Source organism: Limulus polyphemus, unplaced genomic scaffold (assembly GCF_000517525.1).
Source record: "Limulus polyphemus unplaced genomic scaffold, Limulus_polyphemus-2.1.2 Scaffold3475, whole genome shotgun sequence".
Taxonomy (NCBI): Eukaryota; Metazoa; Arthropoda; class Merostomata; order Xiphosura; family Limulidae; genus Limulus; species Limulus polyphemus.
The window spans coordinates 73,534-81,302 of record NW_013669085.1 but is presented as its reverse complement, the minus strand read 5'-3'; positions in this window follow the sequence as shown (position 1 = coordinate 81,302).

Here is a 7,769-nt window from a genome sequence, read left to right as displayed (position 1 = left end):
GTTATAAAGATTGGAAAATAAAAAAAATCACACTCTTTCATAATAAATACGAGAATATGTTAAAAAGTATATTTTTATTATTGAAATTACTTTTAGTTACTCAAGGTGATTTTTAGTTTATAACTAACCATGAAATATTTAGTTACTTATTCAGTATATCGAAACGGAAAAACCAACTTTAGGTAGCTAGGCTTGTCTCAGCTCAACCAGTTTATACTCGAACAAAGTTTGTCAAGAGAAGACAATAAAGCCATCGCAGGCCTGTGTTATTAAAGAACTATTAAGGTAAAGGGTTTTTAGTTCTACTTAACACCACTTTGTTGCAATTGCTAAACGGGTGGAGGCTAGAAGTCTTATGAATGTAGAAATATAAGATGGTACTTCAACTACAAGTTTATATGTAGAAATATAAGGTGGTTTACTTCTACTACAAGTTTATTCTTTTGAATTTCACGCAAAGCTACACGAGGGCTATCTGCGCTAGCCGTACCTAATTTAGCAGTGCAAGACTAGAAGGAAGACAGCTAGTCATCACCACCCACCGCCAACTCTTGGGCTACTCTTTTGCCAACGAATAGTGAGATTAACCGTAACTTATAATGCCCCCACGGCTGAAAGGGTGAGCATGTTCAGTGGGGCGGGGATTGAACCCTGCGATCCTCAGATTGCAAGTCGATCGCCCTAAGCACCTGACCGAGCTTCTGGTTGAAGTAAACCACCTTATATTTCTACATATAAACTTGATGTAGAAGTAAACCACCTTATATTTCTACTTGTAGATTGTAGGATAAACTAGCACATGGATATTCACATGTGTGAACCACGAAGTTCGCTAAACACGTTACAGCAAACATAAAGCAACTTTTCCAGAGTACCTAGAATATGCTATTAAACTTTAAACTGTGACTGACGCCACGAAAGACGTCGCTCGATTGACCTTTAAAAAAACAATTGTGGCTGAAAATCAGATGTAAGAATATACGTCATGTTAAAATGAATGCAGACGTAGTGTCTATTTTCCATTTGAACATATTATACTACGTTTAGTTTATATGGTTCTGTTTGTTTTGAAAAAGGGATATGTTTCGTATTAACATAAAACATCTAAACTCTAGATGTTTATCACATGTATCACATTAACTAATTGACATGTAGTGCAGTTTGACTTTATGGTTTACACATACGACTGTATATACACTAGTCTATCTTACAAATACCTAGTCCTAAAAGGTAATGTTTCATGTTAACCTAAAACTTTTAAACTTTAGATGTTATTGTCCAAACGAAAAATAAGTAATAAGAAAGTATCCAATTTATCATGGCCTATTCAGCCTTGTTTTCATTCTTGCATTTGATTTTACCCACTATTTATTAAAGTCTATAGGAAATCATTTTGCTTCAACTAAATATAGTGACGTTGATATTATGCTTGTCAGACTTTAATATTTTCTACTATATAAACTAAGTGAAGTAAATATAAACACCATTTTATGTTTAGACATAGAATCAAATAGCTTCTGTGATTTTCTGAAAGTAATTTCGATTTGCTCGTGCAGGTATAAAGAACCACCTTTTTATTCAACTAGCCACGTGCTGAAAACTATCTTCAAATGAAGCTAGATGATTTGATACACACACATCACAGCGATGAATCAAAAAGCACGGTTCATTCCAGGAATTGTGCCCAAAGATAATACACAGTCTGGTTTCACACTAATATCTTTCGGCATAACAATAATTTCAAATGCCTTCAAGTTAGCTTAAAAGGTGTTACAGCCAAAAAGCTCTGACCTCTCATATCTGGCTACTTCACTGGGAATAGAAGAGCGTTCCTTTTACTAATTACCAGTGGTCATCTAGCTGTATACTCCTGACCTTTTACTTTTCTAAATGCATCATACAGTACTTTTTTCAGCAGTCTTATTCCCTCTGAATGTCGATGAAGACAGTCTTTAATATTGTAGAAGAGGTCGATATCTTGTCAGTAGAATTGTGCCAATTTAATACAGGAGCTTTACTCGCGAGATTGTCATCTTCCCAATTTAGCTTCATCCCAGCAACTGAACTTCATCTTTGAATGGCCTGACACATACATCCAAATGATATTCTTACCAAGCAGTTGCTTTGCTTTCTACCATCCATCTGGAGACCAACCACTCTAAATTTTCCGTAAGACTTCGTGTGAGTCAGTCGCAAATATTATGTTGGTAGAACTGTCTATTTACAACTCATTGCTTTCAGCAATCCAGAGGAGAGCTCACTTTATTGGTCCCTGTTTCTTCTATGTGTTGCTCTCTTTATTGTTTCCAGTTTCTTGCCTGTGCTGCTCGCTTTATTGTTTCCAGTTTCTTCCTTGTGCTGCACACTTTATTGGTTCCAGTTTCTTCCTTGTGCTGTTCACTATACTGATACCAGTTTCTTTCTTGTGCTGCCATCTTTATTGTTTCCAGTTTCTTCCCTGTGCTGTTCACTTTATTGGTTCCAGTTTCTTTCTTGTGCTGCCATCTTTATTGTTTCCAGTTTCTTCCCTGTGCTGTTCACTTTATTGGTTCCAATTTCTTCCTTGTGCTGTTCACTTTATTGGTTCCAGTTTCTTTCTTGTGCTGCCATCTTTATTGTTTCCAGTTTCTTTCTTGTGCTGCCATCTTTATTGGTTCCAGTTTCTTTCTTGTGCAGTTCACACTATTGGTTCCAGTTTCTTTCCGGTGCTATTCACTTTATTGTTTCCAGTTTCTTCCCTGTGCTGTTCACTTTATTGTTTCCAGTTTCTTCCCTGTGCTGTTCACTTTATTGGTTCCAGTTTCTTCCTTGTGCTGTTCACTTTATTGGTTCCAGTTTCTTTCTTGTGTTGCCATCTTTATTGTTTCCAGTTTCTTCCTTGTGCTGTTCACTTTATTGGTTCCAGTTTCTTCCCTGTGCTGTTCACTATATTGATACTAGTTTCTTTCTTGTGCTGCCATCTTTATTGTTTCCAATTTCTTTCCTGTGCTGTTCACTTTATTGGTTCCAGTTTCTTCCTTGTTCTGCTCACTATATTGGTTCCTGTTTCTTTCTTGTGCTGCTCATTTTATTGTTAACTGTTTCTTCCTTGTGCTGCTCACTTTATTGGTTCCAGTTTCTTCCTTGTGCTGCACAATTTATTATTTCCAGTTTCTTCCTTGTGCTGCTTACTCAATTGGTTCCATCTTCTTCCTTGTACATCTTATGGAAAGCTTGAATTCTCTACCAGCCTTATGAAGAATATTTTTGTTCTGTTATATAATGAATGCCCATCCAACTCTCTCAAGGAAATAATCCAATAAAACAAAACTTTAAAAGAAGCTTGCCAAGTATTAAGTTCCTTTCTAAATTTAATGATCTTTAGCTCAATAGATGGCACCACATGTTATTGGTTAGAAATATTATTCAGAAATAATATTAGGAATTGCACAGAAATGATTACTAGAACGTTTCCGGCATTATTGAGTACAAATCTTCATCATCATATAAAAGTAATACTAGTTCACCATTATTTTATGACATATTAGTTATGTAAATTGTTATTTAGTGGAGAAATTCGTAGAAATTAAATATTAGCACCATTATTTAAATCACAGGTTAAATTAGTAAGAAGTTTCTACTAGAGGACGTTCTATTAGTATTGTGTGTAAAGATACTACGTTATGGACCCTAGCGTCGTCCAGTCACTGGCGCTCCTGAACTGTAAATCTAAAGATTCATGATTCGAGACCCAATGTCGCCAGAAAAACGCTTCGCACTTTCAGGTTATGGGTGCACTATTATTCGATTAGAGAAGCGTAGCTCAAGAATTGTTTGGTAATAGGTGCTGTTTGATGTTCTCTAGTTTATCAGATTTAAATCAGGCACGGCTAAGCGCACATAAATGCTTGAACAATTTCTTAATCCCACCAACTTTAGTTTCTTCTATGATAATATTTCGGTCCAATAGGTAAAAAAAAGATCTATAAAGTGGAAATTTTTGCTGCTCTCCTTCTAATTTTTTCATTTACATATATTGTGTCCACTTTGTCCATACATGTTGAAATCAACAGAAAAACTGCTTTTAATCTTGTCCGTAGCTTATCCATAACTACTTCACATTTCACAAACTGTTTAAACTAAGGGTTCATAATCCGGCTTAAATTCTTGTTAGATTAGATTCACTGTGTAATAGGATTGTTCAAAATCCAAAGGAGGGGGTAAAGTTTTAGACTTTTTTATTTTATTTTATACGTTTTTGTTATTTTGGGCAAGAGAAAAACTTTTACGTCACATGATGAGTGTGAGCGTTAACGACTAGAATTTTCTGGAAGTTCAGGAAACGATTTGAACAATATAAAACATGAGTTAGGCGGAACTAGAGAAGGTTGTTGATTGGCTAATGAATCTGTTACAGTGGTAGATGGATTATCGAGTTAGAAGGTTTGTCGGTTTGTTTGTTACTTCAAATTCGTGAATATTGAGTTCGTTTTGACGAAGAAACGGGGATACGAGATAGGTGAAAATTAGCAAATGACTAACATTAATTGTGAAGTTAGACCTATTGTTAGTTTGTGAAACCGTGTAAGTTGTAGAACTTGTAGTCCAAGAAATAAAACGCTTTCGTTATCATTAATTACGTTAACTGGACCATATATTATTTTGTTACCGATCAATCTATAAGATCCCACTGTACAACAGAAACAGTTCAACAATATACTACATACAAACAAGCCCGTGCATTCTTTCACAGACTACCCCAATTGATTGAGAAACTTTTTTTTCCGAACTTGTATATGGTATAGGAATATTTGTAGGGCAGGTAGGAGTATTTATCTACAATCGAAATGCATCATCTAAACTCAGATGACACTCACCTCTCTTTAACTAGCATATTCGTTGCTTTATTTTTGCTTATTTGTTTAAAGCACTGATTGTAAAAACACGATTTAGTATTTTCTAAATATAGCCTTACAACATTTTTATTTCAAAAAATATGGGATAATATTCTGTTATCACGACCTTTTCAGTTTCGTTCGTGTATTATTTATTTTGTTTGTTTGTTCTTAAGCACAAGGCTACACATTGGGCTATCTGTACTGTGCCCTTCACGGGTATCGAAACCTGATTTCTAGCGTTATAAGTCCGCATACTTACCGCTGTACCACTGGAAGCGCGTTCGTGTATTAAACAAAATATTTGTATTTCGTACTTGTTTCTAACTGCTTGAGGGCTTTCTTAGCTAGCATTCCCTAATTCAGAAGTGATAGACAAGAGGGAGGGCAGTTAGTCAGAATCAGCCATCGTCAACTCCAGAGTTACTCTTTACAAAAAAATAGTGGTACTGACCGTCTCATTATAACGCCCCCCACGGGTGAAAGGGCTAGCATTTTCGGTGATGGGATTCGAACTGGAAAACCACTATTTATCAATTTAAAATCCCCCCACCCCCGAATAGTTTTTTGAATGGTGCTCCGTGCGCGCATAAATGATGGAAGGCGTAATTGATGTTTGTTTTAATGTCTCTTACACATTTTTTACTGTTCTTATGGGTCCCCTGGTGGGCAGATGGCGTCGGAGAAATGTCCCTGGCCTCACCGCCCTCACAGTGGGCCTGATGATTAGAGCGCTCGACTCGTAATCTGAGGGTCGCGGGCTCGAATCCCCGTCACCGAACATGCTCGCCGTTTCAGCCGTCTGAGCGTTATATTATGAAGGTAAATCCCACTATTCGTTGGTAAAAGAGTAGCTCAAGAGTTGGTAGTGGATGGTGTTGACTAGTTGTCTTCCCTCTTGTCTATCACTACAAAGATAGGGACGGCTAGCACAGCTAGCCCTCGTTTAGCTTTGAGCGAAATTTAAAAACAAACAAACCATTGATAGTGTAACAAGAACCTTAGTGGGTTCAAGTTTCAAAAGAAAAAAAAATTCGTTCGCAAACCAAATTGAAGTTTAATTCAGGATATCAGAGGCCGATGGAGTTTTATCAGTTTTTGTTATGTAATGTTGAAACCTGGATATGAACTTGAAGAGAAGAAACAGTCTTATTATTTGAGTCGATACAACTTTTGTACCGTGGAAAAATGCTTTAGATTTCCACCCAAACATTCAAATAAGAAAGTTGAAGTTGCCGTTACATTCACTACGACCTTCGTTAGCATCATACTCGCTTTGGGAATCCTATTTTCTGTAATCTCAGATTGGTTAAGCAGTATGCATTGCTGTATTATAAAGTAGCCGGTATTCTAGAACACTGTTTCCCAAAGTGGGAGCCGCGGATCCCCTGAGGGCCGTGAAGCTTTTTCTGGGGGCCGCCAAATAATGGGCCGAAAACAAAGGTGCTAAATTCTAAATAAACAATAAGTCGATAAAAATTATGTTGAATTAATTAAATGATACAGTATGTGGAAAGATATTATTGTTTTTACTACGGCACTGTTTTCAATCACCATGCTAAAGTTATAGGTTGGGTGTCTCGAACGTTTTTATTCACGTCAGACTAAAAGAGTTTGGAAACCACTGTTCTAGAACGTAGATGGCAGGATATCACTTAAGAATATAAACATCTGAATTTAGTATCGCTTCCAGTATTTCCTGTCTTTGGTGTTCTGTTGATATCAAATGTAAGTTTTATAAGTAATATATGATTGGATATTTCTTCTAATTTATTGCTTATATAATTGTCTGTTTTAGTATCTTCACACCATTATGAAAAAAAGTGTCAAAAGATGCCTAAACACACGCTGTGTAAATATTCACACGTAAGATTTTCAATAATGTTAAAATATGGAAGAAGCATGAAATCACTTAGACCTGTTACACCTAGTGTTATAACTCCAGTGACCAATGTTCGTTGTGCATCTAAAGTAGATTATTGTCCAAAGAGGTGGAAATAGACAGGTTTCCCCCTTTCCTTTTCCACAATTAAACCTTTATGCAAACAAAATGAACAACCACGCCGACCATTAAATTGCTTTGAAATTTGAATTACTGCTGTAACCGGAGAGTCACGTGAACAAATAGGTATTTTTGTGGAAATTAAGACGCCATTTTGATCAGTTTAGTCAAAACTACTTTTCACCAAATAAATACACTATTCAATAAATGGTGAAAGAAAACCAAAACCAGAATCCAGCCAACATGAATTATTTTTGTCGTTGCACAAAAGGTGGCCAATTAATTCTGCATTTTTTTTATTATGAGGAATTATACATTGATGTATCATCCGCATGTCAAGATATAAAAATATGTTATTTATGTCCTTTAAGTAAGGTATCGATTTGTGTAGCTTGTCGTTAACAATACTTATTCCCGAGTTTAATTTGCAATATAACTTTATACCAATGACATTATTAAAACAACGAATAGTTATTTGGTATCGTGTCCGGTAATATGTGTATGTTTTTACGATACACAACGTCAAAATGACGGCGTTGTATGCAGCACTAACTTTGCTGTTGCCGGAAGGCTTAAGATGAACTATAAACTGGTTTTTTTTTTCCTATTTCCATCTAATTTTCATTTAAATTAAGTAGAATTCGTTGTGATAAAAAAAAGAACAACGATGAATGAAATTAAATATTCAAATGTACGTTTCACTTTGTTTATAGTTAAAGATAAAATTGCATAATGGGCTGTATGAGCTATGCCTACCACGGGTATCGAAACCCTGTTTCTAGTGTTATAAGTCTTCAGACTTACCGCTGTGCTAAGGTGGGGGGGGGACGTTAACAAAAAACAAACTACATCACAATGATGTGTACTATGAGATCCATTTCGTAGTTAAGGTA